This window comes from Octodon degus, unplaced genomic scaffold (genome assembly GCF_000260255.1).
Source record: "Octodon degus isolate 3935 unplaced genomic scaffold, OctDeg1.0 scaffold00130, whole genome shotgun sequence".
Classification (NCBI taxonomy): domain Eukaryota; kingdom Metazoa; phylum Chordata; class Mammalia; order Rodentia; family Octodontidae; genus Octodon; species Octodon degus.
This window is the reverse complement of record NW_004524706.1, coordinates 7,850,156-7,863,755: the sequence shown is the minus strand read 5'-3', so window position 1 is coordinate 7,863,755 and position 13,600 is coordinate 7,850,156. Positions and strand designations below refer to the sequence as shown.

The 13,600-nt window shown below is 38.8% G+C and overlaps 1 protein-coding gene and 1 non-coding gene across 3 annotated transcripts in view; both read right to left on the bottom strand.

Annotated features, from left to right (window-relative positions):
• The window catches only part of Rlf (rearranged L-myc fusion), a 110,878-nt gene that overhangs the window by 29,846 nt on the left and 67,432 nt on the right, over positions 1–13,600 (bottom strand). The gene's annotated exons all lie outside the window — the stretch shown is intronic.
• On the bottom strand, positions 7,471–7,541 carry LOC111812583. Its single transcript, XR_002818055.1, has one exon. It is a non-coding gene; the product is annotated as a small nucleolar RNA SNORD65 (small nucleolar RNA).

The following is a 13,600-nucleotide window of genomic DNA, read 5'->3' as shown; positions in this document are numbered from 1 at the left end:
TCTCTCTCTCTCTCTCTCTGTCTCTCAAATAAATAAAATAAAAAAAAATTTAAAACTTTTCTATTAACATGTTTCAAAAAAATTCATAAAGAATCATGATTGGGAGTGAGATTTCTCAGTGTAGTTTTTACTGTTTTAAATACTGAAACACCTGGGATGAATTTTTCTTTTCTTCTGACAGTGCTGGGGGTTGAAGCTAGGGCCTTGCACATGCTAAGCGAACACCGTACCACTAAGCAACACTCCTAGCCTTTACTGTCTCTGCTTTCTTTTGACAGCACTTTAACAACTGTTAATTTATAAGCCTTATCTCCCCTCCCACTCCCTCACCTAGGGCTCCATCTGTGATTTATAACTTCATTCCTTTATGGTAAGAGAACATATTTTTTTATGACGGGAATCTTTTTAAATTTACTGAAGTCTGGGCAGATGATATAGCTCAGAGGACTAAGTGCTTGCTTAGGTAAGTGCGCAAGTGCAGGGGCCAGGGCTCAATCCCTGGCACCACATGCTGCACATGCCCTGCCCCTAGGCACGCTGAACCTGAAACAGAGTCTGGGCGTGGTGGCATGCACCTGTAATCCCAGCACCAGGAAGGCAGAAATCAAGAGGATCATTACAAGTCCAAGCTGCGTAGTGAGACCCTGCACGCCCTCTACCCGCCCAAAAAAAAGCCTTAAATTTAATGAAGTTTATTTTATGGTGTTACGGTTTGTGTATAGTTGTCCCTCTAAAGCCTCATGCAGTCTCTTTGGGCGGCTTCTGGAGTTTGTGATTGATTACTATGACTGGATGCTGCACCTGCCCTGGGGCAGGTAATTTGCATTACAATTTTAAGAGGGAAGAGAAGCAAGCTGCCTGAGCTGCTGCTACCCCTCCCTAGTGCTCTTGCTCTTTGCCTTGGCTATGAAAGGTTGCCCTCCGTTTTGTGCTGCTCTGCCTTGGACCCAGCTCAATATGGACTGAAACCTCCAGTAACTGTGAGCTAAATAAACCTTTGCTTTCTTCATTTTGGGTGTCAGGTATTTTGTCCCAGCAACAAGAAGAGTAACTAAGACATATGGCCTAGCATATAGTCTCTCCTGGTGAATGCTTCATTTGCTTTGGGGAAAGATCTACATTTAGGTCCTGCTGTGTAGTTTTCTATAGATGGTTGTTTAATAATGAAGTTTTTCATTTTCCTGATTGCTATCCATTAGTTTCTAATGATCATTTATTTTTTCTCTCAATTCTATCAGTTCATGTACTTGAAGGTCCATTATTCCTTATATTTGATAATCTTAACTGTTTTATTCAAGTTTACTGATTCTGTCTCTGATTTCAAAGTTGATGCTGAATCTTCCACTCAACTTCAGTTATTGTACTTGTACACTTATGAATTTATCACGTTCATTTTTATAATTTTTAATTATATTGACTATCTGATAAAACACTGAGGATTTTCCTTTAATATTTTACACATTTCCTTTAGTTCTTCATTTATACAGCCAGTCTTCCTTATTTGCAAAACCTCTAACTGCAGAGTCTAATTCCTACAATTTGGTTTTCGTTGTTGTTATTTTATACTTTAGGGAAGGGTCTACAGGGTGTTCAGGGTCTCACTACTAGATCAGACTCATAGTGATCCTCCTGTTTACAACCTCCCAAGAGCTGGGATTACAGGCACATGCCACCACACACAGTCTCAATTGCCATCTCAGCATGCCCCAGGGGCAGGGCCCACATGGCAGGCCTGGGAATCAAACCCCTGTGCCTACTTGCAGGCACTTTAATCCACTGACTTATGTGGCCGGCCCCTAAAATTTATTGTAAACCTCAAAATCAACATTCCTATCATTTCTGTGGCATTCATGAATAGGTACAAAATTTCAAAAACTCAAGAGTCACCTGATGTGCATATTTTATTTTTTTATTATTTTTTGATGTGCATATTAATAGCTAAAGTCAACAAAATGATGTCCTACTCATATTTTATCTCTCACACTGTAAATTAATGTTGTTTGCATTCTACTTAGCACCATTTTTCTGATTTTTGTGCTTTTCATTGGCACTTTTGCTGTTTAAAATGGCTCCCAAATATAGTGCTTAAGTGCCCATTAGTGTTCTTAAGTATAAAAGACTGAATGGGCCTGATGTACACATTAAAAAAAGCTTCATTCCAGGGCTGGGGAGATGGCTTAGGAGAGTAAGTGCTTGCCTGCCAAGTGCAAAGGCCTGAGTTCAATCCCCAGTTCTGCTCCTCCAAAAAATCCTATTGATATATATATATATATATATATATATATATATATATATGAAGCTTCATTCAGGCATGAGTTATAGTGCTGTGTACAAGCCCAATGCAATAAAAAGCAACAATTCAGTATACATATCACATTATATATTGAGTGGCTGATGGAAATGTTGAGATGTAGAATGTGATTACCATTCATAAAAATAAACTGACTGGATGTGCAACAGTGTATTTTAAAATCTTTAGCTAGAAACTCCTTTATCTGGGCTTCCTCAGGAATAATTTCTATTGGCTGTTTTCCCCAAAGAACAAGCTATTATGTTTTTGTATGATAACTGAATATTTATATTGTGATAATTCTGGACACTAGATTCCCCTACATCCCTAGTGTGTATAGTTTAGAGGCTTCTCTGGGCAGTCTACGTTATATTTCATCTCCACAGTCAGTGTTCATTTACCTTAATGATCTATCATATATTCCATAGAAATTCTTTTAAATGCCTTAAAACAAGGAAGTCTCTCTATATGCTTTCAATATTTTAGCAAGCAGTCTACAACCAAGCAACCAAGCATCCATCCATCCACCCATCCACCCATTCATCTGTTTTTTTGGAAACAGGGCCTTGCTTCCAACTCATTATGATCTTCCTAACTCAGTTTCCCCAGTGCTGAGATTACAGGTGTGCACCATCATGCCCAGCTGCAATCTACAACTCTTCCTTGCCTGTTTTTCCTGTATGTAAGTAAGTGATTAGGGCCTTCTCACTGTACTCTTTAACAGGCACACAACCCTACACATGCATATTACCTTCTAAAGTTTCCAAATTACACTAGAGGTAATTTATAGACACCCATATTCTAATCTTAACTTTAAACTTTTTTGTCAGTCTCTTGTAAGCACAACAGACACATTTAATAATTACCATAGATTATTTTTTGACACATATCCTACAGATAGGGCTTTTGGCACAGAGTAGATTGTCCTTTTTTAAAAGCTTCCAGATAACTCCAATAGTGACAATTCTTGGAGATTGGAGAAACACCAAAACAAACTGCCTCTTCATGTAGTTGCTAGCTTGCTGGTTTGCATAGCTATTATAGTTCTGATACTATTCTTTCTCAAGGCTATGGCAGATATAAAGAAAGGACAATAGGAAGTATGGCAAGTTATCATGCCACTAGGTTCACTGTTTTTACTGAGATTTGTTTTTCATGATTAAAAAATCTTTGGGTTGCTGTGAATCAATTTGTTAATCTTCTTTACTTTGTAGCTTCAAATGCTAGTAACCTAGAATTTCACTTCAAGTGCCCTAAGTTTAACACTGTATGAAACAAGTCTGCTGTTCATCTCCCTATGTCCTGTTCATCTTTCTATCAACAAGGCCTCTTGGAGACCTCCAATGAATATATATTTAATAACTGAAGGCATTTCTGTGTCATTTCTTAAAGTCATATGTGAATCTAAATTGTCATAGAATGTCTAATTTACAGGGTTATGTGGTACATGCATGTAATCCCAGCACTTTTGTGGATGAGGCAGAAAGATTGCCACTAGTTCAAGGCCAGTCTGGGGAACAGAGAATTCAAGGGCAGACTGAATTACATAGTGACACCCTGTCTCAAAAAGGGTGTGGGAGGAGGAAAGAAAGGGACAGAGACAGAAGCAGAGACAGAAACAGAGATAACGGAACAGAAGAAAATAGAAGACTTCTATGCTGTCACCTGGACTTAGTATGTTCCCTAAATAAATGGCTGGAACCAGAAGTGACAACACAGCCCTGTAATTCCAGCTACTCAGGACACTGATTCAGTAGAAAAACAAGTTCAAGGCCAACCTGGGCAACTTAGCAAGATCTTATCTCTAAACAGAAAAGGACTGAGGAGGTAGTTCAGTGGTAGATCTCTTGCCTAGAAGTTATGAAGTCCTTGGAGAAAGACAGGATGGAAGGTGGGAAAAGAAAAGAAGGGAAGGAAAGGAAGGGGAGGAGAGGAAGGGAAGGAAGGGGAGGGGAGGAGAGGAAGGGCAACAGAGACAAAGAAGTAAAAGGAAGAGAGAGGAGTGTGAAAAGAAGAGAAGAAAGGTGAGGTGTGATGGCAAATACCTGTAGCCATAGCTTTTTGGGAAGCTGAGGCAAGATCACGGAAGCCTAGGAGTTTGAGACTAGCATGGGCAAAGTGAAGAGACAAAAGACAAAATGGCAGACAGAAAGGCAGGTAGCCAGGTGGGGTGAGTCACCAATGCTTCCATTTAAGTCCTATGACTCTCTGTCAAAGAAATCTGAAATGTACTACTGGATGCTTGAAAACGATGTGTTTGATTCTCTACAAGGAGCTCTCTGCTATAATCATATCTCAACTGACATACAGTCACATATAATTCATAAAAGACTAGAAGTGATATTCAAATGCAGACTAAGTCCTGGGAAGGTGTCTCTTCAAAGCCATTTAAAATAACTCCGCTTTAGGCATTAAGTTACTTATTTTTGTCATACTGGGGATTCAACTCAGGGGACTGCAGATAGGCATACACTACTACTAGCAACATCCATATTCCTTTAAAAATTTTTTTGAGATGAGGACTTACTCCCTGCTAAATTGCTCTGGGTAGCCTAGAATTTACAATCTTCTTGCCTTAGCTTCTGGAGAAATTGTAATTATAGGAACGTGCCACTATGTTTGCAGAGCTAAGACTGTACAGACAAGTCCTCAAAGATTTTCACACATCATTAGCTTACTTGTTTAGTAACATCTCATTCTCCCCATATAATCATAAAGTAAAAATACAAGGACTGTATTTTTAAATTCTTCCTTATTCAGAATGCATCCTAATTTTGATTCTTATTTAAGTACACTTGGAGAGGGGCATGGTGGCAGATGCCTATAATTCCAGCACTTGTGAGGCTGAGAGAGGAGGGAGACTGAGACAGGAGGACAGCTGTGAGTTCAAGGCTAGTATGGCTACACAGTAACACCCTGTTTCACAAAAAACAAAACAAAACAAAACAAAACAAAACCAAAAAAAAAAAAAAAAAAAAAAAAAACCCACACCTTGGAATTTCCATGTTTTTTTAAAAAATATTTTTATTCGTTTATTTATTTAACTGGTACAAGGTCTCACTATGCAGCTAGGACTCATAGTGTTCCTCCTGTTTCAGTCTCTCCATTGTTGGGATTACAGGTGTGCACTACCATGCTGGGTTTCAGTGGCTGGCGTGGTGTGCCCGGGATTCTGGGGCCAGCACGGCATGCAGTACTGGAGATTGAACCCGGGTCCTTGCACTTGCCAGGCAGGCGCTTAGACTGCTAAGCTATCTCTCCAGCCCTATGCTCTTGTTTACTTTGTCTTTTACTCCCAAACTATATTCCCACCAGGTACTGTTTAAATGTATTTTGTTTATCATTTATAACTAAGTCTGTGTCAATTTCCAACAGTGTTATACTAGTGAATAAATTGGATCTTATTTTTCCCTTTCCCTACCAAGAGAAGACATAAGTCTCTACTACTTGTCTATAAACCATATTAGAGACACTTAACCTGAAATTAAGCACCAAGAGTAAAAATGGATCTTTATTTTTATGCCCACACTGACAGAATTTTTCACTCACTAAAAAGAAATACTATTTATTTATTTGGAGAACCAGAGATTGAACTCAGGCCCTGGCACTTGCTAGGCCAGCGCTTATTCCACTGAGCCATATTCCCGGCTCATAATCCTTTGATCAAATCCAAAGGGGCTCTACTAAGGAGTTATGACCCTGGCTCTTTATATTTTGAGACAAGGCCTCACAATGGCCTCATACTCAGATTCCACTGCTCCAGCCTTCTGAGTAATTGGGATTATAGCTATGCATCACTATGTCAGGTTTCTGAAAGGCGTAACTTTTGTATAATGAGTTCAGAATTTTGGTTTTTACATGAGCCATTCAATTAATCTTAATTGTATGTGTCGGGTAAAACTGTCCCCAGCAGAGGTTTCCTATTACATGCATCCATTACTGGGATACCCAGAGGTGCCAGCATACAAAATACTTTTATTCCCAGCTGTTGCTCCAGTTAATTTAACTCTTCTCTTGAATTTAGCAGGAGATGGCAAATGTCTATCTATGATACCTTAAATATATGTTTTTTTTCCCTTAATTTTATTGAGAAACAAATAGCAGTAAGACGGTTTCAAACCAAATTGGTAGGACAGACTCAATAATTAACAGATTGTATACATTCTTCCTAGTGGTTAACTGCTGTACAAGATGCAGACATGATATCCTATTTACAAACACTAGTAGAACAAATCCCTCTATTCATTAAGGAACCCAAAATCTTGATGAACATATGTTGGTGCTCTAAGGGCTCTTGCCCAATGTATAAAAGGTTTTAGGCCTGTCAGTTCTAATGCCCTTGTAGATAATCCCTACTCCAGCAGAACCTTTTTTTTTTTTCCAGCAAAACTTGAAACCATTCTTAAGCTACATTATGACTGTGTCAACCAAAATCTCACTAACAAAAGGAATGCAATGCATTAATAACATAAAAAAATGTATCCCCCAAAAAAATACTATCAAGTGACTTCTAGATTCCAGCCACAATATTGCATATTAGAAAGACAACAAAAGGACTATGTACATTAGTGGTAAAGTACTTGCCCAACAACTGTTAAGTGCTGTGTTCAATCCCCAGGAGAAAAAAAGGGGAAGGACATGTCCTCATATTGCACTAAATATGGTACAGTGACACTGCACTCACATGATCAAAGAATAAAGGTAGCACATTGGGATCAAGTATAGATGCCTCAAGTACATCACAATTTCTGCCCTTGAAGCCTATAGTTAACAATGCAAGACGGACCACATCTTTACAAACTTCCTTAACCCCCAAAAGTCAAAATTTCAAATATTTCTAAGACTCAACACCAAAGACCATCCTTTATTATAACAGAAGGCAATAACATCTGCAAGTATACATTTATCCTAAGACACAGATGCTCCTGTTTGTTTGGTAGGTTAATTAACACCCAATGCTGCATGCTTTCCTAGAAAAAAAAAATTGCCAGATACATCAGTTCTCTTGAGAAAGCCTCTGATACAGGAGGGAAGCAGCTTGCAGCTTGTTTCTTCAGTAGCAAATGACCCAGTCACAGAGATTCTCAAACAGAATCAGTGGCAGCTTCCAGCCCTTTGCCTGCAAAGAAACCATTATCTGCTCCCAGAAGCAGTCATTCATATCATAAAGATATCCATATCTTCAGAAAACCGTAGGTTCACCACTACCAATCTGCGGTAATTCCAGCTAGTTCTGGTGATTTCATCATTTGATATCCTCTAAACCAATTTTGACAAGCAGCTGAAGCTTGGTCCTACACAATAAATCACTGTTCAGGTCAAGGCTTACCTCCTCCTGGGCTGTGCTGCTGCCAGCACTAGAACGGCATTCCAGCGCTGTCCCCAAACCTGGGGACACAGGGTAAGGCTCCAGAGCAGGAAATGCACGAGAGCATGTCTGACCCAAGACCAACACACTCCAACAGGCTTCGAGCAAAAGGTGATGGGTGGCACCTCTGTGCACAGGCCTCTCAAGACATCTTTAACACTAAGCTGTTGGCATCTTCTGCCACTCTGCAACAACTACTTTCTGGGGCTTAGGTGCCCCGTTTTCTACACCAGCAATCCGAATAAACCTGAGAACCAGGATCTTGAAATACAAACTCAAGTTCTGGCACAGGTGCCTTGGAATTCTTAAATATGTCTTTATTTTTTATTTTATTTTAATTTGTGTGTGTGTGTGTGTGTGTGTGTGTGCGCGCGCGCGCCCAGCTCAGCCCACCAGGGGCCGGGGCTGGCTGGCATGTGGTGCTGGGGGATTGAACCGCGGTCTCTTTGCTTTGCTAAGCTTGTTCTAAGTAGGTGCTTTAGACCACTGAGCCATCTCACCAGCCCTCTTAAATATATGTTGATGTTCAACTCCAATTAACAAACATTCAGTGACTCATTAGTATTTTTCTAACGGCAAATTAAAGATTCTCTTTAATTGTAAAATAAAGCACTGCATAAGACTATGTACAATACCAGTCTTCCTTTAAAAATAATTTTATATGTCCTTAAAATTTTTTATTATTTATGTGTATTGTACAAAATAATGGGTCTGAGCAACAGAACAGAATTGATTTGAAAGAGGGAAAATAACACCACACCAGCAGGCCTGGGTTTGAATCAACGTTGGGAGCAGGAAGAGTGAAGCAAGAGTGCTAATGCTCTTAGGAGACATTAAAGAAGAAAGGAGTAGAGAAACAGAATTTTAAGGGCATTTTCTGGGAATGAAATGAAATTACATTTAATGTCTTTAAGAAACTATAGTAGAGTACTAACCTGAAGGCAGCAATAATCAAAAGAGAAATAGACTAGACCTTATGTCACCATTTTCACTATTCTATATTGGTCTATTGATAGTTACAGTGTGTTATAGTTTGTGTCTAGTTGTCCCACAAAGCTCCATGTACTCATGGGGTGGCTTCTAGAGTTTATGACTGTAGGGAGTTTATCAAGAATTCTTGATCCAATGCTGGGATTATGGGTGTGAGAGCTACACCTGTCCAAGAGCGGGTAATCTACCTACAAATATAAGGAGGGGAGAGAGGCTAATAGCTGAAGCTGCTGTTCCACCTTTTGCACTTTGCTTTTGGCTGTTTTACACTGCCATGAATTGCTGCCCTCTTCCATGTGCCGCTCTGTCTTGGCACCTGCCGAGTGTGGACTGAAACCTACATTAACAGAGCTAAATAAACTTTTCCTGCCCTAATTTTGGGTGCCTGGTATTTTGTACCAGCAATGAGAGAAAAGTAACCAAGACCCAGTGGATGCTGTGCTAGCTGCTCAAGCTCTCCTCTGAGAATGAAGATCTCGTTTCTTCACGTGCTGAGAATGCAGGCTAAAAGTGGGCATCAGCTCTCAGCTCTCTCAGTAACTGCCTGAGCTCAAACATCCACCTACCCTAATCACATTGCTTTCTCCTGGTGCCCTCTGCACAGAGATCAACCAGTGGGGAAGTAGTTAAGTCCTGGTTCTATCACTCAATGAGTCAGCTCTATGAGTCAACCAACTTCAAACTTTGCAGTACTGGCTGGGTCTTCGTCTGAGGTACCATCACAACTCTTCATTTGGCTTTGGTAAAGCTGAGGCATGAGCATTAAATTTCCCTAGGCATATGTTCCTTGTCACTTCTCTATCCAAATATCTACAGTAAATGTAAGTTGAACAGCAACAAGAATTTCTGTTTGTCTTTCCATCTTCTTCTGCATTTGTAGTCAATAGTAGTTGGACCCCCACTGATCTACTTCCAGAAAAGCACCTCTGCTGCTACCATCCCTTTCCTCCCTGCTCCCATATGTGTTGCTCTCACTGCTGCTTCCACATTCTTGTTCATGTGCTTCTCATTTGCATACTGCCTTTCCTTGCCCTGTAGATCTTTCTCACTTAATTGAAATTGTATTCATTCTGTACAGTTCACTTCTGCCTCATCTGTGTTTTTTTTAACATCTGTTTTCTTTTCTCTTTCTCTTCTGACACACCTAGCAGATACCTCCTTTGCTATGTAATTCAATTTCCAAAATTCTTTTATTTTTATTTACTTGTGTTTAGACCTTGAAAATTCAAAGTAGATGTAAAGAGACTAGACCAGAACTCAAGGTTGGTTCTTCTTAATATTATTCACTGTAATGTTCCTCTATGTATTGATCAGTAACTGTCATTTATTAAACATTTAATTTCTTCCACGAAAAAAAAAACCAAAAAAAAAAAAAACCCAAAAAAAAAAAAAAAAAAAAAAAGGTTTTGGCCTATAATGAAATGTTATCATGCATATAACATGATCATTTCTATGTGCTAAATGTTTTCACACTGATACATTTAGAAGTTAAATCATGATAAAAATATTTTGAGCATGTATGGATAAATATGAACATAATGAGACACCACCAAGATATCCTCAATTAAAACATGGCTCTAGGGCTGGTGGCTAGGGGTATAGCTCAGTGGTACAGTATTTATCTATCACACATAAGGCTCTGGGTTCCACTACCATCTTTACCAAGAGTTGAGGGAAAAGGGACACTGCTCATCACTGTCTCCCAGACAGAAATGAGTGGTACGACAGAGAACTTCAAGGAATCAGATTACCTGAATCTTGGCCTGAGACTGAATACTATAAACAACTTAATAAGAAGGGCCTTGGGAGTATTACCATACTGCTTCAGTTTCATTGGTAGCGCATGGAGGACTAAATGATATCATAGAGATTAACTGCATTAATGAGTATAATTTTAAAAATATTCTTAGATGGCAAAGTCAGCAAGTATTTTTCTGTAAGGAAGCTGACAAAATATTTTCAGCCTTTGCTGAACTAGGGCAACAACTCAGCTTCAACTGCCATATAGCCCAGTAAGGTCGTAGGCTAAACCATCTGGGCATGTGTACATACACTAGAATGCCGATATGATGAAATTGCCTAACAATTTATTTCTTAGAACACAGCCCCATCATTAAACAACATATACTCAGGTGTATTATTGGCTTGTGAGCCATAGTCTGTCACCTTTAATGTCCAGTATTTTTAAATTAATTTCCTATAAACAGTTCCACACAAATTCAACATATGTGTTGAAAGAAATTAACTCCAGGAAAAAATCTTGTTTCCTTGTTATTAATAAGCCAAGAAAAATTATGTATAAAATAAAGCTGAATATGCATTCCCTGTCCTACCACACTTTCTTTGCCACATGAGTCAGCAAGAAAGTACACAATTCTCCCAGTCTTAAATTCTTAGGTTCTGGAAGTCATCCTCATATAATAGCCTGTATTTTTGCCCTGTCAGTAAGTCCCACCTTACTCCAATCTCCTGTCCTAACCTAATATGTACTCCTGTCTAATCTCCCTAAGACATCACTTCAGTCACATCATTTCCTACCTTCAAACCCTAATTTACCATATCTAAACTTTACCCCACTACAATTTCTGAGGCATTCCTTTTCCCATGAAAATACAACTTATTTACATAAGACCTCAACACACAATACCTGCCCTGGGTAAGGTATTCCTTAGCAAGTCCCTGAAAAATACAGATTAATTTCTGTATCGTGTGTTATTACCACACTCAGTTGTCTCTAAACTATTTCATCTATCCATTCAAGTCCCATTATTACATTAAGGTCCAAATCAAAAATCAATATTCCTATAAGGCCTTGTATGTACTAGTGCACGTGGGTGACCTATATCGAGAATAAACAGATGTGGCACTATGCAGACAGTGCAAGACATTCCAGGACACCAGGAGTCGGCTCCAGGATAAAGATGACCCCTATGTAATTAAAGAACCTCACAATGAGGAGTCAGCTTCAAGCAGCTCAAAGATGAAGTGGATATACTTTCTTTTTTTTTTTTTTTTTGGTGGAACCAGGGATTGAACTCAGGTCCTTGCACTGGTCAGGCAAGCACTTATTCTACTGAGCCATCTCCCCAGCCCCAAAGTGCATATACTTTTATGTGGAACTCCTAGCCAAAAACAAACATTCACCAGAGAATATCTCACTGGAGAATTCTTCACTAAGTCACTTAGTGAAGATGAATCTGAAAAAGAAATAGACGCTGAATTAAATTGTATCATAAAAACAATGGAGGAGAAGCTCTCCTCTCTGGGAACTGAATTGTCCTTGGGAAATAAAACAGCCAGAATTGCTCTGATAAGAGTACTAGTATAATGTATATTTTAATTCTAATTTTGAGCAGATAAAGCAGTACAGGTGATTAAGAAGATAAATAAGAGATGACACAGGGGTCTAACAAATGATCCTGAAAAAGATGACAGAGACCAAGCTTGGGGTGACACAGAAACAGGATTTCATGCTTTTGGACTAGAGAGGCCACGTCAGAAACAACAGCCAGTTACAAAATGATGCTGTCCTGAACTAGACTATCTATACAAACACATTGTGCACTGACTGCCAAAGGCATAAGGCCCACAAAACTCAAGACGATCTAAAATACAAAAACCTAGAAAATGGAAAGAAAAAATAGGGCTATAAGAACATGAGATTCTCTTGGTGTGGTGGTACATGCCTGTCAACCCAGCACTTGTGAGACTGAGGCAGGAGGATCACTGTGAATTAAAGGCCAGCATGGTCTACACAGGAAGTTTAAAGCCAGCATGAATTTTAACCTATACATAGCAAGATCTTCCCCTTCCACGACAACCACCAAAAAAAGGAAAATCTTGCAGAGCAGGCAGAAGTGGAAGAAATCTAATCACCCAGTCATGTGCACACAATGTTCCACTAAAGTGGAAGTCTACAAATCTGTGACAAGAGTGACATCTCATTTTTTCAACACTTCAGTAAACTGTTTCAAAATAGTGCAGTTGGTATTTAATTATACACTACTGTATATAAAGCAAATATATGACTGACTGTGGTGGCACATGCCTCCAATTCCAGCATTAGGGAGCCTTGAGGCAGAAGGATCACTGCGAGTTCAAGGCCAGCCTGGGCTAGAAAAGTGAGTTCAGGGCCAGTTTGAAGTGCATACTGAAACTCTCATCTAAAAAAAAAAGAGAAGAAGCACACATATGGACCAGTTAATTTCCTCCTGCCTATTTATATCACCGAGTGACTTACAGCTATTATTTGAAAAGCAGTACTTTATCCTTGTAAAAAAGAATGGTTATCAATTTTCATCCCCCCCCATTTTGTTTAGTTTTCCCATGAATAATGATAAAGCTGATTGTATATTTCCTTTTTGATGGACATTTGGAAATAGTAGAGCTTTTTATTCAAGGGCTTTAGAACTCTAAAAAATACAAAAAAAAATTTAAAAATATGAATACATTTATACTGCATATAAAGGTACTATCATTTAACTGGGTATCCATCTTCTTGTAACTTCTTCTGTATTTGCCAGTGCTTCATACTATGATAGGAACACAATTATCTTAAGTAAACTAAGTACTCCCAGAAAAAATAAATTAATAAAGGCACAAGATGAAGAAACATTAATTCCAAAGTATAATATTTTTGCAGCTCCTTTTGAATTCTTTTGGCATGCCTCAAGATAATGAGTTTAGCTATTCTCATTCAGCTAATCTCAAAGAAGTATCACAGCTGCTAAATTAGCACCCTCACTTTCTGACTTACCTGACAGAGCAAATAAATAAATTAGAACATTAAGTTTATTGTTAACCCTATATGAATGTTTTTATAGATGTGGATGAAGGCTAGCTTAGTGTGTATCACACAGCTTCTCCAAATCCAGATTTCATATCTGATTAATCTCCTTGACTGTCAGAATTACGTTCCACTTCCCAGGCCTAAATAAATTCTTTTTTTTTTT